We start from the raw sequence: 26806 nt of genomic DNA, 5'->3' as shown, positions 1-26806 counted from the left end.
GTAATAATTAAATATTTCCTGCAGGGTATGTCATCAATCTTATCGATTTTTATGTACACCTTACCCTATCCCCAAAATTGGTATGGAAATTTTAATTTCTTTCCTTTGAAAATTCTCTTCTTTCAACCCTTTCATAAGTGTAATCAATTCATAGACTTTCCGCTGCAAAAACTTTGTTATGGAAATTTTTCATAAATAAAAATGACACAGTTGGTAAACCAGAAATTAAATGTCATAATATTTCTATGATTGAGTTAGTTGGTATTTGCAATATTCAGGAAATTTTCCAGAAGTCTAGGTATTTCCCAAAATAATTCATGCGTTGATAGCTTCACAAATATAGAAGGATTAAGAATTTTTTCTTTGTTTGTGAAACTAGCCTGCAATGTAGTTTTAAAAAAGTTTTAAATACATATTTTTGCGGTCTTAGTGTCAAGCAACCTATTTCCATGGTTTCAAAAACCAAAAACCGCATTACATTTTTTTCAAAATCGAAAGTAAAATTTTGGACTTTTTGACCTATGAACAGCTTGTAATGGATTAAAAAAAAGATACAATATACGTTTTCCGTTTGGATTCCTTGACGCAAAAAGAGCAAAAATGCGTGTTTAAAACCTTTGAAAAGCTCATTGCAGACTGTTTTCAGGACAAAAAAATTAACAAATTTAAAACCTTCTACGTTTGAAGGTCGTTTTAAAGGCTTTAGTGATTCTTCTATGTAACGAAACTATTTATTCTGAATTTTTAACCTCAAAAACTTTAAAATACCGTTACAATTATATCGCTATCTCATCTCGTTATCGAAATATTTGATTTTGTCTCTTTTGTGCTAAAGCAGAACACTATGCGTCGTAACAATATTTAAGTATATTCTGCGCCATAGCTTTATGCAATCATATAGGACTGTGAGATATGACTTTACAGCAACTTCTTGTATGTCACTTGTTTAACATTATGTCTGGTAGACTCAAAGCTGTCTCCAGCTTTCCAATCGATACATTAGTGCCATTTTGCCAGACTTCCAGGCCACTTGCTCGCTTTGGTGGATACCACTATTGTATAAACTTATGCAGCTGATATCATGCGGTTGATTATGAATATGCATTTTCATACTTGCCGAATATTTTACATTCCGTTGCTATGGTGGATTGGCTTAGAAAAAAATTAATTTACAATTACTTTACATAGATAATAGTTAGCGCTCGCTTTATGCATCTACTTTGAACATTTTTAAATTCGAATTACGCAGGACCCTTTCTTAATGTTCCAGATAGACTCCACAAAAAACTTTGGACATTATTACTCTAGTACCTCAGGGTCAGGCGGATGTTTAGAATTGTATTGGTGTTATCAATGAAATCTTGCTACCACAGTCAAACCGAGTATAGACTCTCCACCCTGGGGCCAGTAGACGAAACGATGAACACATTCAGTGTAGAAATTACCTATCCTTCTTTTATTTCTTTAGTTAAGGTTTCTTAAAATAAGCAGGAACTGTGATGGTAGAGCAAGATGCACATGATGGTTGTGTGCTCTTATTTGGATTTAGATGCCCACTCGTGGTATTTTCCTTTGCTCTATGTATTAATGTACTTATATGTTGCCATGGTGGTTCAGAAACTATAAACAAAAATATGAAATAAGTATGTATGTGTGTAACTCTATTTGCTCGCATAAAATAAATTTTGACTTTAAAAACTATTCCGTAATTATATAACTTTTTCTTCACCCTCCCAATTTAAGCTTTGTAAATGTTGTAGTATATTTCTACGATAAAATATGAACAATGGTTGCACCACTCGTGTGTAGCAAATCAATAAAGTAAATAATTAAACAAATATAGTAAACAATAGCAGTTAAACGGTGGTAAGCGATAGTAAACAAATCAATGAGTCATTTACTTATATGTAGTTGTTACTGTTATTGTTATTGTAATGAATAGTTGTTCCATATGGTGTTCAAGTCAAGTAGTCGACACTCGAAAGGTAAATAATTTCTGCAAGTAAAGAATTGTAAAGCTGGCTGTCGAACAATGACAAAGAGTGAGGCACTTGGGTTGACGCTTTATTGACAGTTTTACTGTTGGTGATATACAGATATTTTTTTTTGAGCGAAGTGTAAATAATGTGGGTAATATTTTAGTCAAAATGAAATGGATGCAATAATAAAAAAGTCCGTATTCATAATTTAAAAAAAAAAACATATAATAACAATTAATATCAAAAACAAAATTATATCGAAAAAGTTTAAAAACAACATGCATCACTCTTCTTATATTGGTACTATATTTACAACGAAATTATAAAGTATATGGACACCTGAGTGGAAGATCGGAAGACCTAAGTGGAATATCGGTCAAATCTCGGCAGCCAGTTCGAAATATACTTATACAATATATCAGAAAACTTTTCAAGAACGCCCGAAATATTTCAGAATTTGATCGTAGAACGCCCTAACTCAGCTGCCGATTCAAAAACGACCTGTCACAGCACATTTGCAATACATTTTCATTTGAGATAGGGCATTTTTGAACCCAATTCTGAGACAGGATGTTTTTCAATGAAATTCTGAAATAGGGAGTTCTTGAAATGTTTTTTGAGATAGGGAGTTTTCGAACTGACTGCCCGAGATAGGTCGATCTTCCACTAGGTGTCGATATTATATTCTAACACCCAAATTCATAAAAAATAAACAAGACTTTGACTGCTTTATGAATAGACATTTTTTAAGAAAATTTCACTTTATAGAACTCTTTAAATCGATTTTATTTTTTATGAACTAAGCCGTAAGACTCTGCAAAAATATTTCGGAAAAATACTAAGATTTACTTTGGCTGGAAGGTTTATAAAACACCCCAAAAATGAAAATATTTTTCAATAAAATTAGTTATGGTTGTATACAGTATATTTATGTAGCTTTGCTGCCTTGCCTTATGCCTAAGTGCACATTAAGATACCTACCCCATTAGGGATTCGGATACCTTCCTCATTGAAATAGTAAAGAAAATTCGCTTTTTTCGGTTAAGCGCACAAGTTTTCCGTGCAAAGAAGGATGGTCAGCTAAGCAAAATATACTGTATTACATTTTATAACTCCGTAAATTTTTAGCGACTAGATATAGTTAGATGAGATAACTAAGTATTAATTCTTAAACAATCTACTTAACTAAAACAAAGTTTATCACAATGGAAGTAATACTAGTTTTTGCATTTTATTCCTTTTCACTATATCCTATTTCGTTTTATTTATTTTTATTTTTATATATAATTTTTCGCTTTATAATTTAATTTATTTTCCTTTTTTAAATCTTTCTTTTTAATTTTATTTTTAACTATTTTAAATGCATTTTATTTTATTGTATATTATTTTATTTTGCTGTACTTTATTTTGTTTTGTTCCATATTATATTATATTTTAAATTTATTTTTTATATTGTTTATTGTTTTATTTAATTTTGTTTTCAATTTAATAAAATTTTGTTTGATTTTTTTTATTATATTTCATATTATGCTATCTGGTTTTTTCTTATATTTTTTCTTTTTCTTCTATTTTGTTGAAGTAAATTTTATATTTGTTTTTATTATATTTTATTTTTTATAAATTTCAATTTTATTTTAATTTATGCATTTTATTGCACTTTATGTTAATGCATTTCTATTTATTTTATTTTAATTTTCTACTGTTGTTTCATCCTCATTATTTTTTTCTGTTTGTACCTAATTATTTATTGAATTTTTATTTTTTGTTTTTTTTTTTTTAATTTGAATGTTTATCTTCTATTTAATAAAATTTTGTTTTACTATTTTATTTCATTTAACTTTATTATATTTCTTTCTGAATTTTTGTTTTATTTTTTGCTTCTTTATTCTGTGTAAATTTCTTTTATGTCCCAAATTTATTTAATATTATATTTTATTTTTTATTTCTGCATTCCATTTCATTTTATTTTTTTCGAATTTTTATTAATTTTTTTCTTTTTATTCTATTTTATTTCGGTAAAGTAATTTTTTTTCTTCTGTTTTATATATTTTTGGCATTTTGTGTTAAATTTAATTTAATTTTTTTATTTGGTTTATTTTTTCTCTTTTTAATTATTCTTTTGATTTTTTTTTAATTAAATTTTTATTTTATTTGATAACTAATATTTTTTTTTACTAAAATTTGTTTTTATATAATTGTATCTTATTATATTTTATCAGAGTTTTTATTTTATTCATCATATTTTTATTTTATTTATTTTAATTTTACTTTATATTATTTTTTTATTTCAGTTCTTCCTTTTGTATTCTATATTTTTTATTTCGTTTAGTTTTCTTTAATTATTTAATTTAATTTTCTTTAATACGAATTTCCTCTGAAACCTTCGCCCGAACTGTCAAAATGTTAAATATTATTTACCAAGGTTGCTCCACTGAACTAGCAACAAGCAACAATTCTTTGTATAGAAAGAAAAAACGTTCAAAAGAGTAATAAAATAATAATTGCATATAGTAAACAAAAATGGCAATAATTAACCCATAACCACTTGCCATTCTTGCAAACCCACAAAAAAACTTGCAGTGCAACAACACGCCACCTACATGTGAATGTATGTACCTACACACAGATATACTATTTATATGTAGTTATGTCAACCACTGGGTTACGCCAATTTTCGGTTATTAGTAGCTTATCGAACGATTCTACTTAGCTTAGCGGTAGTCAACGGGGCGTTGAAAAATATGGCTAAACAGTTAGACATGTAATTTATTTAGGTGGCGTTTTGTTGAAGGCATATTTGCATAAATGAAAATACATGGATAAAGGCTTGCTTGCAACCTTTTGGATATTTAGACCATTGAACTTTTAGCTATTTGTGTATGTAAATATACACACATATGTATGTATTTATGTCTGTATGTATTTTGGACAGGGCATCGAATGGGTCAAAGAGCGTTAATAATGAATTTGACTGCATGCAAAACTTTTTAAGGTTGCAAACTAAGGTCGAAATGAAAGCATATTATTTTAAACATTTTACAGCTTTTATGTTGCTTCCGTAAACCTGTAACAAATTATTACTTAAGCATGTACATATGTAAATACTTAAAAAATAATCGGAACTGTAAACCTGTGCTAAGTGCTTGACCGAGTTTCTCCTACGACTTGTTGTGTGCGTTTTGAAGTTGTCAGACAAAGGAAGGCCTCCAAATGACGGATGGCTTTTACTTTTTAATGTAACATAAATAGTACCTCACATAATTCGAGTTCCAAGGCACTTTAGGGAATTATTAGGGAAGACAATAGTGTCTTGGGCATATTGGGTTAAGAGCTATCTATAGAGATAAAATAGGCAGTGCCCGTGTTCGACATGCTTGTGATTTTATCTATCTATCCAATATTATGTGCCAAGTTTCTATCTCTCACTACTCACTACCATTACTAAGCGTTGTCTGATATACCAAAACTGCCTGGAGTGCTTAAATCCTTGCATAAACTCCGAAAGGGTTCATTCAAATCAAAATTTTGGTTTACATGGCCCGAAAATTTTTAATTCTGCTATATAATTAGAAGTTAAATAACGAGTAACTTTAATGTGTTTTTAACTATTTAATGTAATCGAGTATTGACTATAAAAACAAAACTATAATTTGAAGCGTTTCGAAATTTTTACATTTTGTATCCTCTGGCTAGCTTTTATTGCCGTTTATGTATGTACACATAACATTTTTATACGACTTATTAATAAAGCACGATTGACGTAAAATATGCTTAGCAGTAATAAATAAGCCCCAGAACTAAATAATGTAATAAAATATTAAAAAAAAATGCAGCAAAAGTCAACACACCCAATTTTATTAGCCGCCTGACCAAGTGACCACCGCATTGGCATTATTTCGGCCAAACCAGCCGCCTCAAATGTCTGCGCTGCACCAAACGGTAACAAGATACTACTTACTTATTTGGTCGTATATGAACGACACACCCGTGCTTTGTATGTGAATAATATGACAAAAACAAAAATAAAGTAAAACGAATTGAAAACAAACAAGCATAAAAAATTTTATTCAAATTGCCATCCCGCAAAGGCACAGCAATAAAAAAAAAACACAATAACGTTGAGTAAAGTAAATCCAGTTTGGCGCGTGCCACAAGCAACAGCAGCCCACTAAAGTGGTCCTACATGTATTATGTGTAACCATATATTGTATTATATATCAGGTATGTATACAGTGGTGGTCAAAAGTGGATGAATGATGTTTCGTATTTAATATTACAATGTTTTTCAAACAAATTTTTTTTTAATATTTTTTCATACAAACATGATTCATGGATTAACAAAAACCATATAAATCACACTCTCAAACTTTATACACAATTTAGAAAAAATCCACAAACTCTTATCTAAATTTCGAGTTTTATAACCAGAATTTTTAAAAATTTGTTTGGAATGCAGTTTTTTTTTGTTGAAGGCGTTTTAATCTTTGTTCCATATGAACATGAAGTTTTTTTGCGAAAAAAATAAAAAAAGTCAAATTTTAAAAGTCAATGCGATTTTTTAGACGCTCAAAACTTGCACTAATTTTACTAAAATTGTAACTGCATACCCACAAAATTAAAAAAAAAATTGGTTAAAAAGCTGTAAATTTAGATAAAAATTTGTTAAATTTTTCTTAACTGTGTACAAAGTTTGCAAGTGTGATTTATGTGGCTTTTGTTAAAGCATGAATCATATTTTTATAAAAAAATTTAAAAAAAATTGGCTTGAAAAACATTGTACATATTAAAAACGAGACACCATTCATCCATTTTTGACCGCCACTGTATATGTATGAATGTAGTACTATTTTTGTATGTAATACTGTGTGCTTGTCTGTACATATGTACAATATACGCACATATAGTATTTACTTATACATATGTATGTTATAAAAAATCTCCAAACGATCGATCGTCTGCGAGCGAACTGTGCGCACTCGCATTCATATTTATGCTGCGTTAACAGCTTTTTGCTTGTGCGATCACATACTTACATACATATTTATAAAGGTTACAGCACCGAAGCTTGCATGTTGCACGTCAATTTGGTTGCAACAAATGATGTGTTTGCTGCCCACGCCCACTTTTAATATTCATTGTGTGACTTATTAAATTTTCTGGATTTTCTTTTTAATTGAAAAAAAAACTTAAATATTTTGAAATATTTAATAATTTTAATTTAAATTGTCGTCATTTGTTAATTAAAATTAGATTTATAAATGTCAAAAAATTAAATCTAAATTATTAAACCCATTTTAGAGTATCAAACTAAAAATTTAAAAGTCACGTAAAAAATTTAATTATATGGAACTGGCGATAAACAATATTATCAACACAATTTAAAAAAATTAAATTATATTTTGTATATAAAATTACAAAATTAAGACAGAAAGATTTATTAAAAAAAATCACTTTAACAAATTCTCAAAAAAAAAATACATATAAGCAATATCTAAACTAAACTTTAGGTTTTTTTTCTTAAATTTATAAAAACTTTTCAACTAAGAAATTTACAAATTTACTAGTTTTATTTTTTTCCTTTAACTTTAAAATAATTTCCATTTTCTTTATTCGGGAAAAAGGTAAATAAAAAATTTTAATTACCAAAAATCAAAATTAATTTTTTAAACATGTAGAATTCAAATGCACAACATTTAAATTTTTCCCAAACAGTTCGCTTGAAATTTCTTTTATGTAAATATTTTTCTAAATAAATTTTTATAAAATGTGGAATTAAAAGTTTTAAACCAAGAAAAAATTGCTTTTTAGAAATAATTTTTTTTTAAATACTTTTTTTTTTTTGGAATGTACAAATTGTACAATATTTAAAAATTTTTGTTTGAAGTGTTATTAATGATAACCATGAAACATGTTTTCAAATATATATTTGAAGAATATGGGATATAAAGGGTTATGTAAATTTAAAAAAAAAATATTGTTATTATCACTTTTATTATTAAAAAAATACACCTACATTTGCACTTTTTATAAATTATTTAATTGAAAATATTTTTAAAACATAAATTTTTTTAAGTAGAACTTAATCGTAAAAAATTTTAAAATTTCAGTTGGAAAATTGTTGGTGTTACCAAACCTTAAAATGTAAATATTTTCTTTAAATTGAAATGTTTTTTAAATAATATTTTTTTTTAATTAGTTAATATTTAAAGAATGCAGAATCAAAATATATTTTTTTGAAACTTATATTCTCAATTTTCACATTTTAAAAATAAAGTTACATACATACTTGTATAATTTTTTATAAAATTATAAATATAAATTTTTTTTATTTTTTATTTTTTATTTGTTTCTTTTTACTTTTTTCATACATTCTTGATACAAACACACCTGTTCAGTATTGTTCTCAATGCGTTGATATTTCTGTGTTCCAGAGCTTCTTTTGTAATTCCATTTTTCTTTGATTTTTTAACGATAGCAAAGTACTTACCTTTTTTTGCAAAATAAATTCGTACTTTAATTTTTTGCCACTTTATCCGCCTCAAAACCAATAGCCAAAAAAAGCACAGTGAATGCCTCCAAAACATAAAAGCATCGAATAATGTTCGCGCTGTGCTCACAAAATTGCATTTATATGCAAGGCGCGCGCACGCGATCGATGTTGTTGTTGCCTTTTCTTTTTTTATAGTTTTACATGCATGGAGATATGTACATACTTGCAAACATATGCACTCAAAAGCCAAAGAACTTTTGCAGGCAACACAACTAGTTAGTTAACTTAGTTGAAGTAAGTAAAAATAAACTAAAAAAATAAAAGATACAAAACCTGCATATAAAAATAAAAAAAAAAAATAAAAAAAGTGTATACATATGTACATACAAACAAAACAAGTCGCGCACTCTAGCTAAAAAATAAAAATCAAGAGTAGCAGCACTACTACGACTGTCTGTAGTAGAAATGGTTGTGGAAGAGGAAGCTCTGCAACTGCAAACAAACTGAATCTGGAAAAACCTGTTTTCACTACAATCGACCACAAGTCAGGTTAGCGTGTGTTGTATACGTTGAGAACATAAAAAAAATAAAAAAATATAAGACATGCCGCAGCAACAGTGAGTGGTTGGCAACAACTGCGCAGCTTATTCGCCTCCTTTATTTTGCTTTTTTTAGCATATGACAGTTTGAGTGCTGATCGCAGGATTACGGATAATCTGCGCAGTTGACGGCGTTAGTTTATTTAGTTTTTGAAAATTCTTGAAAAATCGCCTTGAAAAATTAGTATTTATTTTTAAGTTATTTAGATAGTGAAAAATAGTTACATATATAAAGAAATCTCAAAGATCATTCAACTTACGAAGGAAGATTAGATACATTCTCTTAAATTGCAAAAATTTGTATGAATTTAACAACACAAAGTTTTATAAAATTATATTTTTCAATAAACTAAATTCAGATGATTTGGAACATTTGACATTATACAGAAAAAAGCGAATATCAAAGCGCTGCAGGTAGTACATACATATGTACCTGCATGCATATGTACCTATATGTAGAACGCTATCGTTATTCATACGACATGTACACACTGCTACTCCATATGTACATTAGGTCGGTCCAAAAATGCTTGTTTAAAAAAGTAAAGGCCGAATATTCATTCTCTCACCCCCTATATCGAAAATCAAACCTCCTGTTTTTTTCGAAATCAAAACATATTTAAAGGTCGCTCAAAGCGCTCAAAGTTTTCAAAAATATTTATATGGGGAAAAAAAATTTTCGAAGAAATGGCATACAATTCTTGAAAATCAATATTTTTCGAACCGAAAACTCCGTTTCTCTTCAGGAGACTTCCAGCAGCAGATATTGCAATTTTGACTTTAATTTTTTTTGGACCATCCTAATGCACGTACATACATTAGGCTCTATCAGAAAAAAAGTAAGTGCGCCTGGGCCACTGTGAAACTTACGTTACATACATACGCATTTTGTCTCATGACCAATATACTTACATACATACATCTGCTTTTGCTTAAGGTTATATTTTTTGTTTTTTTTTTCTATCTAGATCCCTACCTCTCCCCTGTTCGTTATAATTACATTTATGTTGTTCTGTTTTCCGTTATCTTCATTCATCCAATAAAATATCGGTAACAAAACCGACAAAAATATCTATAACAAAATCGATGAAAAATTCGATGAAAATTTCTATAGCAAAATCGATAATAGTATTGGCAGCAAAATCTATTAAAAACTCGATAAAAATATCCATAACGAAATCGATAAAAATATAGGTAAAAATATCGATAACAAAATCACTAAAAACTTCGACAACAAAATCGATAAAAATACCCATAACAAAATCGATAAATATAGATAACAAAATCGATAGATATCGATGACAAAATCGACAAATATCGATAAAAATCACCAAATCGATAACAAAATCGATAAATATCGATAACAAAATCCATGAATATCGTAATTTTATCAATAAGTCCCGCAAGTTCCCAGATTGAGTCTCGGCGTCTCTCTCTACATCCTTTCCTCTTTAATTACCTTTATTTTAATCTTTCTTCCCCTATCTTCATCTTCACTTTTATCGGTATCCTCTTCCTACTCTTTGCCTTTACTTTTATGTTTATCATTTTCTTCATCTACATATTCCCTTTCTTTTTTGTCCTTATATGTATAAGTAAAGTGTTTAAATTTACCTTGGTCTTCATTTCTGCCTTTATCTTTACGCATCTTTGTTTTTTTTTCGTTGTTACCTTTGCCTTTATCCTTTTCTTTATCTATGTACGTAGTCACCTTTACTTTCATTCTTGTATTGGTCTTTTTCTAAGTGTTATTCTTTAACCTTTTATTAGCAAATTTTGGTTAAATTTATACCATATGCATACACACATGAAGCAGTTGTTTCAGCCCCAACCATTTCCGTGTGCAATTTCCGTTGAATTTGCCAATTTACTCCTAACCAACCAACCGCTAAAGAAGTTTCACTTCAAAGAGTTCGCCGTATACTTGCGAATCTAAGGTATTTTTGTAGGGCAGTTTATAGAATTTTGGTTTGCGCGCGTAAGTAGGTGTCGCGTTTTTGCACTTTTCGTCATGTTTTCAGCATTTTCAGTCGGAACTTAAAGTGTGATATCTCGTCTCGAGGAGAAAATTTTTTTGTTCCAAACTTCATTGAACTGAATTAGAACGGGGTGCTAGTACTTACCCACCAGATCTCAGATCTTATCACCCTAACGGACGACGATTATATTGGTAAATTAAAGTAAAGGTAGTAAAAGAGAATTAACCGCATTTCCGGATTTTGACTTATACCCGAATATCCGAAGGGATATCCGATTACTGTGAGACAACGAGTTCTTAAAATTTTTAGTTTTGGACTACAGAGTCCTATTTTGATCTCTTCTAAGAGATAATCAAAATTTCAAAAACCAACTTTCTGGAATATATTAAGGTTTTTTTTTTTCAAAATACTAACGTTTTAACTTCACTTCAAAGCAGCCTACAACTGGTGCAAACGTACAAACAATTGTATGGCAGTATATGCATGGCCTTACCATGTTTGCTTGTGGCAATGCTGAGTCATCAAAGTCAACACCATAAACAAAAAAAAACTGCAAAACGCCTACCAAACCACCAACCGCCCAATCCAGTGGTAGGGTCGACAAACCAAATGAACACTCAGCCGAACATACAGCAAACAACAAAACATCATAGGAGTTATTGCCCCACGTGCGCCAACGAGTTGGAAGCTGCTAGCAGCAACCCTTTGTCAATATAATCCCTATGCCGCCGCACACTCTCATTCACAGCTAAGCCTATTCATCCCTACCACCTGTGTTTCTGTGATTTAAAAATCCCAACTGCTTGCTAGCTTTTGTTTCATTGCTTTCTCACTCTCATCTCAAGCGTTTGCTCCATAAATTCTATCGCTCTTCGTTTTAACTCATTTTCTTATCTGCGCCTGTGTGCACTTATAATTTTTCTCGTTGCCTCTATGCTTGTTTTTTTTTGTTTTTGTTTTTTGTTACTCTTTCGGCTAGCATTACTCGCTAGTCGGTATCACTTTTGCTGGCATCCCATTTTCATGTTTACTCTTCATCTTAGGATAGGCTTTGCGGTACTCGTAATCTTCCCTTGCTGCGTTTGCATTACGTAGCTCCTTCAATTATATGTAGGCCTCCTCGAAACTACCCTTTCTGTTGGAAGTTTTTAAAAATAGATAAGATTTTGTTGCTATTTTCTTAATATTTCTCTTGCTCTTTACCAGGGTTGCTGCTTTTATTTACTGCTCTTTCTTTGTTTTTAACTTGGTAACCACAAATATTTTGAGCTTTCCCGCCAGAAGTTATGTTTCCCCATTTTACACCAGTAATTCCCATGGGTCACCTGTTGTGTATGCAAGCTTTTATTTTATTTACTACCTCCATCGTTGAATTTATTTATTGTCCTTGATGACGCATTGCGCAATAGATGTATTTCCTTTCATGGCTTTTACAGTATAGATAAAACAAATACACAAATGCTTTTGAACCAAATAATATTGAACATTGATTTATCGCATATGATATCACCATTAAAGGAGTTTATGTTTGGCTGATATAATTGCAATTTAAGTTGTGTCTAACTGCGAAAAAAATTACCTGGTGAAAATAATTACGGACAAGGAAACAGGAGTCTTTGTGGAAAGACCAAAAGGAAAATTCTAAAAAATGACCATTGGTTCCGTTGCCAGGACAGTTGTGTCTACGCTACCCGAACGAATCTAATTTATAACCGGTCAAGGACTGTTACTTCAGCAACATTCTCCATTCTCCATTCTGGGTTAACTGGAGTAGCAGAGTCTTATCCTCTGCATTGTCTTTTGAGTTGAGTCTTGTGGTAGGAAGCAAAGTTCCTTCCGGTGTAAAAGGATCTAGATGACCTTATTTTTTTTTTTTAGGAAGTTTTATGAAGTTTTAAAGTATCAAATCTCGTAATGAATTTAATGTGCATTCATATCCGTCGGGGCTTGAACACTTTCCTTGTTGATTCAAAACGAGAGTCTTAAAATAGGCCCAATCTGTCAAAATTTAAAAATTCACCGACCAATTCTTTGAAACAAACCATAACTGGGTTTTTCAACATAAGAGCCTTTTCTTTGACTGGGCTACTTGGAGTTCTGACAATCGCTATACTAAATTTTCATCGATGAAATTCTCTTAATGAAAATCAGTGTGGCCTAAAAGTATACAACATGGAAAGGTAGCAGATGCAATGTGTAACCGGCCAATTCTGGCAGTATGAGGAGCATATAACTGGATGTTGCATGTTGTTAGGCGCGCTTGTTATCCTGTTGGAGATTTTTGGCAATCAAACTTAGCGATAGCAAACTTTGGAATCCAAAATATGTATATGCCACCAAACTATATAATCAAACAGAAGTTACTTTTTCCATAGCCACAAAATATGCCACAAAAATTTTATTATAATAAGAAAAAATTTTAAATAAAAAAACAAATAAATTCATATGGTGAATATTTAACATTAGAAGCACTTGTGTGAACGGCTTCCTATAATTAGCACATATTGCATATTTTTGGGATTATTGGCTTATCTTTTCATTCCCTGAAGACTTAGGAAAGCCCGTTAGACAACTTTCACGTTTTAAATATTTATTTTTTTTTAACACAAAGACACAAAACAACGCCGTTTTTCTAGACCAGGTCATTTTCCAAAGATAGTTTCATTTGAATCAAAAAAAAATCGAACTTTAACATTGCGTATGAGTAATATTCTGTTTTGCTTATATTTCATACAAAAAAATTATTACGCATTTTTATTTGACCATTCACAACTTTTTCATTTATCCAGAGATTTTCTTTGTTATTTACTTATGGGCTTATTGCCCTTAAAGGGTTAATGATTTCATAGATTACTGCAAAAACTAAACTACTATTTTGGCAGAACTTTTTAAACCTAAAGCGTATCTTTCTTTCATGGAAATACTACCTAGATTCACTAATCTTCTTAAATCATGGATATTAATCCTTCAGTCTTCATACTCGTAAAAAATGTTCTCTCACCATAGAAAAACAAAGGTATTTCCCCGTACGAATATTACAAAAGTCTTTCACTTAATTCCTGCCTCCAATGACGGTACGTATTTTGTTCAGCAAAAAAATTTACATATTTATTTTATGTGCAATTCAACACCCCTCCCAAATGCCAGTTACTCCCCGATACAGCCAAAAGTACTTCATATTATTACCAACGCCACCACATTTTGAAGTCGTTTACTAATTCTCAGAAAGATGCTTGACTTTAAGCTTTACTTCCTTCCTCACATGCAGCTATCTCACATATGTATGTACATATGTACCTATATAACATATATATTCAAAAACTCTTGCAAATAAAATATCTATGTATTTGTGTACTCGCATGTGTAAGGGCGCTCATTGTTCTTTAACTCCAACCCAAATTCGCACATACTCTTAAGCCACTGCGGGCAATTCTTCATACAATCGGTGTTCAAGGATGCCTAGCACTTCTACCTACATACTTAATGACTCACACACACACATATCCACTGTACTTAAAATAAAGCTCAAAATAAAAAGTAGGTACACTTCACATATTAAAATTGCTGCAATCCCGCGCATTGTTACTGGGCAGTGCCGCCGCAGTACCTAAAATGCTTTGGTGGAATCCACCCCCCTCGCCATAAAAATTTCCATAGAACCACCCAAAAGCATGCGGCCAACCCCTAGCATCAGCACTCACAGCTTGTTGTTAGGCGGCAGCTGCTTTGCGGCTGAAAGTAGGCAGCACCAGCAGCACCAACAGCAGCGACAGCAAGTAGATAAGTAATATAAAAAATTTCTCTACTCGCAAATTCACTGCCTACATTCCGGCGTTTTACCGTTTTTTTTTTTCTCACATTCCATCAGCTTTCTCTGCTTTCGCGCGCATTTTGTTTTGATTTGCATGTTCTTAACATTGAACCCTCCATGCCGAGTGGCACCACTTGCGCTAGCTGAACACACAGATGCGTCTTCTATCGATCGCTAGCTGCTTGTTTATTTCGTTTTGCTGTTGCCAACAGCTGTTTCATTGCCAAGCGTGCGCCTAAAAGTCTGCAAAGCTGTTGGTAGTCGTTGATGGTGGTTATGCTGGGAGAAGTTGGTGCGCGCGCGTCATTTTTGCCGGTTTTGTTTTGCTCAGCAACTTCGCATCGGTAAACGGCCGTGAACCTTGTCGACCCGGTCGTCGTACATGTATACGAATATATTGCTTGTTAGGTGTGTATCTAGGCGCTGAGGCGCGGTGAGGCGTGGCGCAGCTACTTGTTGTGGCTGCAATTGCCACTGCTGCTGTTGTTGCTGGCTCAGCTAGTGTTGGCTCTTTGCCAGGCGAAAAATGGGCGCGTCAGCAACGAGTTCATCAAAACAAATATGGCGGGCGTGCGCTTAGAAACAGCTGTGCGACTGTGGCAAGTAAGTGGGCCTAAACCACAACAACTTTTTTGCAATAAAATTTGCAACTTTCGTTGCGGCAATTTTTTTCTCTATACTCTCAAAGTGCATTCTGCTGTATACACAACTTTGTTGCTATACATTTGTTGCCAAGCCACATCGACCGAGCGCCTCTTTTCCCATTACCGCTTGCATTGCGCCTACAAAATATCAAAGCTGTTACAGTTACAGTACGCCTCGTTGCTTTGTTGTCAGCACCTTTTTTGTCGTCGTCGTTGTTGGTGTTGTTTTTGCTGCTGCTGCTGCTGCTGAGTTGTTGTTTTAGCGGCTTTGTGTCATTGCCATTGCCATTGACTTTGCTACTTGAAAAGCCGCTGCTGCAGCTATGGCATTATACTTGCATATATTCCAGTTTTACTGCTTTCCATTTAGTCGTTTATCTATTTTTTTTGCTGTTTCTTTGCTTCCATGCCTCATTTTCTATTATAGCCTGGCGGCTGGCAACTGCATCACAAACTATGCCTCCATCCAGCCAGCAGAAGTATAAAATGCCTTGTTTTTTTTGGTTGGCATCGCAAGCTTTCGTGTTTGTTGAAGTNTTTTTTTCGCTGTTTCTTTGCTTCCATGCCTCATTTTCTATTATAGCCTGGCGGCTGGCAACTGCATCACAAACTATGCCTCCATCCAGCCAGCATAAGTATTATATCATGCCTTGTTTTTTTTGGTTGGCATCGCAAGCTTTCGTGTTTGTTGAAGTTTTAACGTCGCATTCGCTGTGCTTCGTAACCGTAATGCAAATTTGCATTTAGCTGCGCCACAAACTGCGGCAAGCCAACAGCAGCCGAGAAACGAGTGTCGGAAAATTGCAGTACTCTGCAGCTAAGGTTGCAGCAGCAACGTCCGCAACGACAGCAGTGGCCGTTGTTGCCAAGTCATGCAAAATTTGTTGCTTTGTTATTGTTGTCTTTCGGGTTTTCATCATTTTTGCCTCGCTTGTTACCGTGTTACCGGTCGCTTTTCCGTGCTTTTCCCTCCATTTTTTCTTTCTATTTATTTTTCACATTTTCTACCGCAGCTCCATGCAGCTGAGCCACATTTATGAATATTTGTTAGTCATTGATGCTGTATACATGCACACTTTAATATGTATGTACGTGTATGCAGATATTTCTGCACACAAAAAACTTTCATACAAATGTAGCACGTTTTTGTGTTTGTTGTTGTTATTGTTGTGATGACATTGCTACTTTCAGTCTGTGTATTTGTATTTATATACATATATGGGTACATTAGACCATACCAAAAAAAAAATTCGCCGGTCACCGCTGAGTATGAAGTATTTTTTCTAGGATACTTCGATTTTTTATTTTTTTTTTTTTGCCATACCTTCAGCTTTTACAGCTGGATTTCGCTGTTCTTGTCTCGGGCAAAAACATTTTTTTTTTTGCTTCAAAGTTGATTAACCTCAAGTACCCCGTTCTAGTACTTACACACCAGATCTCAGTTCTGACCACCTACAACATACAATCCTAATGTTAGTAAATTAAGGCTCACCAAAAATCAACAAACTTTTGATATACTTCTTTTGGTTATTCCAGTACAACTATTTAAAAAAAAATATTTACTTATTTCAGGCAAGGGAGTATTTTTTTTTTCGAAATAGACTTGCAAAAATAATGTAGACTCAGCGGTGTACGGCGAACTTTTCTTTGTTTGCTTGTAAGGTGATATGGCCTAATGTACATACATGCTCGTTTATAAATATTTATCACAAGAGGTTTTTTTCATTTTTTGTTTTGTCTACAAACATTCAAATTTGTATATACCTCAGTGTTTTTCAATGTCTCGACCTTTAATTACTTTTTCAGTACCAACTAATAATAACTTCTATTTTTATTATTTAAAAAAAATTCCTAATTAGGCAACCTAAATACGTAGATATTAACATAAGTTTAAGGAGCCATCAATTTTGGGGCATTAAAAAGTGTGACCGAAGTGTGGATCTTAACACAAAATGTAAAATTCAATTTTTCAATACAGAGTGCAAAACGAAAATTTCGGTAAAACACGGATAAGACAAAAAAATACATAAGAGTAAAGTACTTATACTACTGGCAAATGCAGTGGCGGCAGAAATAATAGACTCGTCGTACTTTTAAGATTTTTGTTTTAATTTTTTTTGTAATAAGTTTTGTTGCCCATTCAATTTTAGTACAATAAAGCGCAAGTTTTAATTGGCTACAAAATACCGTTGAATTTTAAGATTTTTTTATGACGTTCTCTAAATTTTTTTTTTTTATATGGAAGATAATAAATACCACCGTCAACAAAAAAATGGTAAAAAANTTAACATGGAGAATGTTACTCATACGCCATGTACATGGCCCTACTCGTATGATAACATACTTTCTTGCTCATATTTCATCCAAATAAATAATTACGCACTTTAATTTTATCATTCACAACTTTTGGCGAACTCACCGGCTATGCCGTTACTTTCAGTACCTTAGTGGCCGCACACACAATAGATCGTTAAGTTTCTTCTCGCGTATTTTATTTATTTTTTTTGATAATATACTCGTGCTGTATTTTTGTTTTGTTTTTGGGTGCTTGCTGGGTGGTTAGCTTTGCTCTTAGCAAAAACTTCCCCGAAAATGTTACGAAATTTCGCAAAAAAATCGGTAAAGCAAGGAAAATAATTTTTTGGAGAATTTTCTTTATTTTTCGTACTGAAATTTCTTTAGGAGTTCGTGTCAAAAAAAATCGTTACAGCAATGAGATACTCCTAAAGATATCGTTAAGATTTCGGGAAATTTGGTTTGCAGGGTATATAAGACAATACATACATACATACGTCTGCAAAAGCGATTCTTAGTAAATTGTCTCGCCTTGGTTGGCTTCTTAGCTTTACTTTTTCCAGTTGAAGTACCGTCTGCAGGAAAAAATATGGCCTCATAAGCATACAAACATGCACGTAAATGTATAATACATATATGTATGTATGTAAGTATACTTAAGTACATACTTACATACATATGTATAAATAGCAATTTTCTACATGAAAAATTGTCAATTTGTTTTTATTATGGCTCAGTTTGCGCGCCAAACTGTCTGGCAAGCAGTTCATCATCAACATCATCCACTGCTCGCCAGCAGTAGTAGTCACCATCAATGCCAAACATTACCTTATTTGTTGGTAGTGGTAGTGATTGTGGCGGTGGCGGTGGCAGTGACGGTGATGATGATGGTGCTGTTGATGACACATGCTTTTGGCATTTTTACACGTTGCACGTGAAGTATAGCAAATGTGCAGCACGAGCGCTGCTTTGCATTTATGTAGTTCTTTTTTCCGCTTGCTGCCAGCACTTTTTGTAGGTTTTTGTTCAAGAAAATGAAAAACTCACAGCAACTACCGGCATTCCTCGGCATTGATGTCACACATATGTATGTACATATTTACACTTGTAATATATGTACATAAGTAATTGCATGTAGATGAGTGTACCTACATAACCTATATGTAGGTACATATGTACTTGTGTATATACATACATTGGTGGATGTGTAATTACAGCAGACACGACAATGTTTTTGTATGCAGTTTGAAGGGCGCTAGTCACCACTTTTTGGTTGTGCTGTACCCATTTTTGTTAATAGAAAAAAAGAAAAATAGTTGAAAAATTAACTGCGTAAAATCTTTGATTATAAAATCATGATTAATGTATTTGAAAGTTATTGCATACTTTATTTTTATACCTTTCATGAGCATGAAATGGTATTATAACTTTGGTCCGATGTTTGTAAGTACCAGAACAAAAAGAGATAGACCCATTAAAATTTATACTTATATGATCAGAACGTCGATCTGAGTTGATTTAGCCATGTCCGTCTGTCCGTCTGTTTGTCTGTCCGTCTGTTTGTATGCAATCTAGTCTCTCAGTTTTCGAGATATCCGGATGAAATTTGGTAGGTGGGTGTATTTTTATAATGTATTAATCATTTGTCGGAACCGGAAGAATCGGACCCCTATAACATATAGCTCCCATACAACTGATTGTTCAGATATAAAATTTTTCGTTATAACTCCTTCATTTATATAGCTAGGAACATGAAATTCCGTACTGTTTTCAATAATTATCAACAGAAAACTTACAGTGAAAATTACAAAGATCGGGTAACTAAAACCTATAGCTCCCATACAACTGATTGTTCAGATATGAGATTTTTCGTTATAATTCATCCATTTATGTAGCTAGGACCATGAAATTTCGCGCTGTTTTCACTCATTATCAACAGAAGACTTACAGTGAAAATAACAAAGATCGGGTCACTATAACCTGCAGCCCCCATACAACTGATTGTTCAGATATGAGGTCTTTTATCATAACTCCTCCATTTATGCAGCTAGGAACATGAAATTTCGCACCATTTTCACTCATTATTAACAGAATACTTACAGTGAAAATAACAAGGATCGGATGACTACAACATATATCTTCCATACATCTGATTGTTCAGATATGGGATTTTACTGTAAAACTCCTTTATTTGAACAGCTAAAACCGATAAATTTCGTAAGATATTTTATAAATAATAATACAAAGTCTACTGAGAAAATCGTCAAAATCTATGCTGTATAAGCTTTATCTCCTGTAGCACTGATTGTTCAGATACCAGTTTTTGCCATATATCTCCTTTATGTAGGAAACTAAACCCAATAAATTGTGTTACCGGTTTACATACCGATCACATAGCAGTGAAAATCACTTAGATTGGTGCCTTATAGAGTATATCGTCCTTACCTCTGATTGTTTAGATGCGATTTTTTATATAAGTATGTAACTATACTCTATCGATGTATGCAGAGGTGTTCAAAAGCAGTAATATGTCAAAGTAAAATTAGCAGATGTTCATGAAAGGTATTAAGCCTTCGGCATAGCCGAAGACAGCGCTGCTCTTATATGTTTTATTTAGGATTAGTTATTTCACCATTTATTACTGCAATTTTTTCATACGACCCTAATTTCTACAGCACAGAAACCCAGCTATTAACTAATCTTTTATCTTATCTATTAAGTGGACACTTCATTAACGAGTTGGATATACTTGACTTCAAAATCAGCTGATAATAATTTATGTAATTAAAAGTGTGTCATACTTATTCATTATCTATATTTTCTAAAGTGCTTATAAGTAAGGCTGAAGTGTTAAATGCAACTTTTAATGACATTGATAAATCCCACCCCCACCTTCATTGGTGAAACTATCTCAACGCAATAAGAGTGATACGGGCCAACTTATCTGCAATGCTTACTAATAAAAAAAAATTTTGGCGCTTACCCTTTCGCATCTTGTGCATCTTTATGTTGTACCAGAGTAGAAATTGATATTCATTTTCTGTATAAATTGTTGAGTAGCCAATCGGTTACTTCTTTAATGATAGCATTCCCTGCCTCGATCACAGCAGCCTAGCGGCTTGAATTAATAGTGTAGAGCTCTTTGCATAAGACACCGCTAAAGATCATACCGCCAAGCATAGATCCTTTCGTGCAACATTTTCCGGTTATTTTCGTGTAAAAGTTTGCTGATCCTTTCATTCGATAAAAAATGATCCTTAATAATTCTTGTTTTCCTTCCTAATAATTCAATTAGAATTTACACATAATTAATCAATCGCAATTTTATTATCAATTACTAAGTACGCATACACATAAAAATGTTTAGGTAAGTATGTATGTACATAAGTAAGTGTGTATTTGCGTTGCAATGAAATTCATTAATATAAATCACGTCTTATCTGCCAGCCGTTAGTCACCGATCTGCGATCGCCAATGCAGCAGATAATTGGTTGTGTAGCGTAGCGCGCGATGCGTCTAAGCAAAAAATAAAACAAAACGAATAGTAAAGCACTGCAAAGTAATTATTAAAACGTAAAAATTTTCAAATAAAACGAAAACAGCAAAAATTACGCTTAGAAGCGAATATAATTGAATATCATTCACACTTTGCTTGGCAGTGCGAAAATTTATGCGCTAATTTTGTACAAAGCGGAATGAGACGAAGAAAGATTAAATACTTAATTGACTAAAGCGCTGGCCAATTGACTGACGCGCTAAAGCACCAAGCGACTGACTGATAGCTATCTATATATAGTTTAACTAACAGATGAATAATCGGAAATATGTATGTTGGTGCGATTAGCTGAGGTAGTAGTGATGAGAGCGAAGAATAGCTAGGGAGAGGACAGAGGTGCACTCGCGCTGTCTTGTATTGTCTTGCGTGAAACGCTCGACTGACCAGCCAAACCAAACAGTGTGTCAGTAAGCCTCTTAGCACTTCGCGCGCGATAATGCGATTAGTAGCAATTGCAATATGTATAACTTTGCGTTCTTAGATTGGAAATCTATACACATGTTGTATATGTGCATGCACATTAGGGTGGCTCAAAAATTCATGGGGGGAAAAAGTAAAGTCGAAATATCGGGCCGTACGCATATAAACTAAGCAATTGATTTGAAGGAATCTAGTAAAAGATCTGAAAATTTAAGAAAAAGTATTTGGACCACGTTAACCGTTTCTAGAATTACTTTTTTAAAGGAAAGGTGGTACCAAATAAAAATATTCATTTTTACAATTTCGCTCAGTGAATTCATAAAATTTTCTTAATATTATAACGCGTTTTTTCTCTAAGTGTAATCTTAAATTTTAATTTGAGAATTGAAGTCGGTTTTGTTTTTTCCTTAAAAATTACTTACTTGTTTATATTAAAAATTGAATTTTTCTGCGTGTTTGGAAGACCCATAAAAAATAGTTAATATTAAAATATTAATATTACAGAATTTGGCGATTCAAAAATATTCGTTTTCAGTGATTCTATATTATTTCTGGGGAAAATGTGTTTTCCCCCTATTAAATACATGGGAAGTTTTGAGCGCTTTCAGCTTTCTCCAAATATTTTTGATTTCAAACAAAAAAAAACAAGGCTATAGTTTTCGATATTGAATAATGCTAGGGTTGAGAACATTAAAATTCCGAAGCTGTTTTTATTTTGTACCACCCTAATGTCCATATGTATAAGTATATAAGCGTTGTAGATATTAATATTTTATTCGCAACGTGCCGATGCGTAACGTAATAAGTAAGTTCAAGTTCAGTGCCCCAACAACTATAGATAATGAGGTTTTTAATAAACAGTGCGCATAAAAAATCAAGCAACAAATAGTAAAAAAGTAATATTAATCAGTTAAAAGTTTTAGTGTCACTAGCTGACAATTTAAAATATTCTATTTTCATGACATTTTTTTGCTCACAGAACATCAAATAGTATCTATATTCTCGTATGTGTTTAGCGCCTTAGGCAGATAGTAACAAAAGCAACAACAATAAGTAAAAATTTAACATACAAGCTATGATGTAAATAAATCGGTATAAGTGTATAAATACAAAATTGTTTTTATAATAGCAATTAAGTACCTTAAATAAAATGCAACTTGTCTAGGGTGAGTTAGGGATCAGTCGTAATGGAGTATTCGGCTTATACCATATTTTTTCTCATTATATGGAAAAAAGGAGGAACTAATTTTGCCATTTTTTGCGCAAACTGAAGTGAAAAAAGGTTTTCTATTCCAATGCTCTCTCTACTATGTATGCCAATGCAGCTCCTGAGAATTGCTTGCATACATATAATCTAATTAAGAAGGAGAAGTGAAAACAATTTTCCTAAACAATCCTTTTTACGCCTCAAAAAATAATAACAAAAAATCTTCCTCGATATCTTTTTGCTTCAAAGCACACCCTAGCGACAATTGAAAATAAATTGCAGGGTTAGATTCCTAAAAACCGACAATCCCCGGAAAGGTCGTTTGATGTTAAAAATGATGGTAAAGATACTCCTCTATGACCACCAACTTTAAAATGAAAATAAAAACGGTTAAAATCACCAACCTGGTAAAACTAAGAAATTAATTTTTCAAGTACAACATACATTTTCAGAAAAACTTGGCTTCAACACTTCCCCAGAAAAAGAAAACCCGAAAATGTTCTACGAGTACAGTGCGATGAGTTGAATACGAATTAGTCTCCTATTTCTCCCATTAAAACTAATTGACTTCTTCTCTTTTTAGAGACTTGTCACAAAATTTTTTTGCTATGCAGATTTTGTATTCAGTTAAGCAACAACAGGCTTTCAATAAGAAGACCGATGACAGCGGGGAATGCAGAGGGTACGCTGCGCGCTATGTTCTTCCGCTATCTCTTAGCCGCATGTAGGCGTTCAAACGGTCACCGGTGAGTTTAATTTAGTCGTGCTGCTAGGCACGTGGGCTATATTTTATACATGTGTATGTATGTACAAGAGTGCAAGCAATTCTGATTGAAACCGATATTTTATTCCATTTAGATTACATATTTATTGCTTTAAGATTTCTTTAGGATAGTCAGAGCAGCACATTTATGCTAGGTAGACTCAATTTTAAGGCCCTTGTATGAGTTCTTATTCAGTTCTTTCAGTTGACCATGTGATGGAACTTCCGTGTTTTCTCAACGAAGAGTTGAGAAATTTGGATGTTCTTCGAATTAAGATCAGCCAAATAATGCAAGAAATAACTATTTAGAAATAATGGACATCCTTTTTCTATGCCATGGCAGCGGAAAAAGGAGTGCCCGACACTATGCCGCTACCACAGAATTCGTTTTTCCATGTAAATCATTCCCGTATAGTATAGGGGTGTATCCCCTCAGGCCTGGGCTTTTTAAGGGGCCTGAAATATCAGAAACTTAACTAGTTATTTTTGTACAATGTAATTGCTCCTTCGAAGAGGTACTGCTGCAGCTTTACTGTAAGAATAAATAGTACACTTATGGTCTGATTATGGCAACTCAACGTAACTTACGACTCTCACTTAAATGGATGTTGCTTATGATTGAACAACCGAAACTTAATGCCACGTCGAAATCTGTTTCATTTTGATTCTCTAAGTTCTAAGTTCCGTTAAGTTGAGTTAAGTTGCCATAATCAGGCTTTTAGACCGTGAAGTGGTTGAAGTACTACTGAGCCAGAGAGTGGCCTTGTTTATGGTTACTAGTACAAACTCGAAGATGCTCCAGTATTCAGGAGGCCATAGGCTGATATTAGTGATAGCTCTTGCGAGTAGATACCACTATCTCTTAAAAAAAAACTGGTTTCAAAGCAGAAAAATTACGCGTAGTATACTCACATAGTGACCACAATTTTCGACTTTCCAAACCTACGGTCTCTCCACGTATGAGCTGCATGCGATCTAATTTCGTTACAGTTCATCCGAAAATTTGATTGGAATAAAATTTAATTAAATATGTGGACTTTCCAAAAGTCGGCCATCAAGCAATGACCCAAAAGGAAAACTTGTGTCAGTCAACCGTTAGATATATAGATACAGTGTACTATTCATAGAAGAAGGAGTGGGGGCTGCAGTATTCCACCCTGAGCGTGAACTTCAGCAGTTATACAAGGTTCCAGACTAATATACCATCTTATAGGAAGCAGTCCATTGGCTGCTGTTATGCGCGATGGCGGTAAAGGAGGTTAACGTCTACTTAGACTGACAGGCGACAATGAGATATCTAGGCAAATACCTTAGTTCACTTTCGATCGCGTCGGTTTTGCTAAACCTAATTAATGTATATTTTGCCACTGAAAAACAATATTTACTTACATATTTCTTAACTCTAAAATGAGCATGTGTTATTTGTAAAAATTTTCATGGTTAGTTGTATGAATTTTAAACAATTTATAAATATATACAAAGAAAAATTAAATAACAAAAACCACAGCTGCTGCTTCTTCAATTGCAATTGCAACATAAAAAATTAGAGTTCTTTGTTCTTCAACGTTGACCACTTATTAAATTTTTAATATACGAGTAGCATGTATTTTGCAGTAATGACTAATGGTTGATGCTTTACTTACTAATAAGAGTGAGTAGCTATTTGACTTTTAAACAGAAGAAATAATAATAACAAGATAAGTATATACACACATACGTACGTACGTTCGTAGGAATGAAAATGCAATAAATATGACAAACAATAGCGGGCATAAATTTTATGCGTCGTCATAACAGAAACAAAAAAAAATATTAGCTACTATAATTAGCATTTAGCGAATAATGAAGTGCGAAGTATGCTGGGTGCAAGCATGGTGGTTTACTATATGCTAGTAGATGAGCACAATGAATGCAAAAAATAGAGGCATGTGTATTAGGGCGGGTCAATTTGTATGGGAGATTTTCTCGACTGTGCGTGTATAGCACAAAAGGATTCTACGTGTAATTCTAAACAAATGTTCGGAAGAAACCATGGGTCTAAAATCAATTTGGAGTTTGCAAAATTGCGACAATAGGATTTTTAGCATTTTGTGTTAAGAATCCATTTCTGCGCTTATCTTTCTCTTAAAACTTTCACCAGAGGGTGCAACATAGAAAATTTTCCCATTTTCTTCTAATTTTTTTTTTCAGTTTGGCAAACTCCAAATGGATTTTAGACCCATGGTTTCTTCGGCAATATGCTTAGAATTACAGATAGACTCCTCCTATGCTATACGCGCATAGTAAAAAAAAAAAATTACCCGCCCTAATGTGCTTACATACATACATATATTCCTGTTGTAGAAAAATAAATTATTCACTGTGCCAGCACTTGTCTAAAGCATATTTTTTTCCTTGAGTACACATTTTTTCTTTGCTACATTCAAGTGGTTGCGGCTGGCGAAGCGTTGCCACATGTGTCACTGCATTCAGACATTGACTTATGATGAGCTTTGTGATGCCATAGCATTTACTTATGTAGACTCCGCATATGCTTGCATAAGTATACATATTTTCTGCTTACACATATTGTAAATGCAAGTATTTTAAGTACCTAAGTTTTTTTTCAAGCTGCAACCTTGGCGTTTATCGTAAGTCGCAACATTGTTGCAAGTTGAAAAAATAGATTCATTTTCCCCTTGGGGTTTTTTTTTTATTAGGCGGCACATAAGTTTTGAATTATGTTGTGTGGTTCAAGTGCTTAGATACTTCGGATATTTCTTCTCTTTATTTTTTTTTTGTTTTCACTATATAGCGCTCTTCACATCACAGACATATCTGTGATTCTTGCAACACTTAGTTTGATATTTTGCCGTGCATCGTTTTGCTACTTTAATTATTATTAAATGCTTTAATTACAACAATTAAGAAGTTAATCAAAAAACCATAAATTTTTTATGTGTTGCGGTGTGGCTGAATTGAAAATAAGAAACTTGAAATATAAAAAGTTGACGGAACATTATCGCAATACAAGCTTTATTGACCTTAAAGCTGCGGACATCAAAAGTAAATCTTGTTAAAACG

The 26806-nt window shown here is 32.8% G+C and overlaps 1 protein-coding gene across 4 annotated transcripts in view; it reads left to right on the top strand.

The window, feature by feature from the left end:
- The window catches only part of hid (head involution defective), a 64877-nt gene that overhangs the window by 3191 nt on the left and 34880 nt on the right, over positions 1–26806 (top strand). The window lies entirely within an intron of this gene.

Source organism: Rhagoletis zephyria, unplaced genomic scaffold (assembly GCF_001687245.7).
Source record: "Rhagoletis zephyria isolate East Lansing unplaced genomic scaffold, Rhagoletis_zephyria_1.1 Rzeph_scaffold_01441, whole genome shotgun sequence".
Lineage (NCBI taxonomy): Eukaryota > Metazoa > Arthropoda > Insecta > Diptera > Tephritidae > Rhagoletis > Rhagoletis zephyria.
Note: the sequence above shows the minus strand (reverse complement) of the source record. Positions and strands in the feature narration are given on the sequence as shown.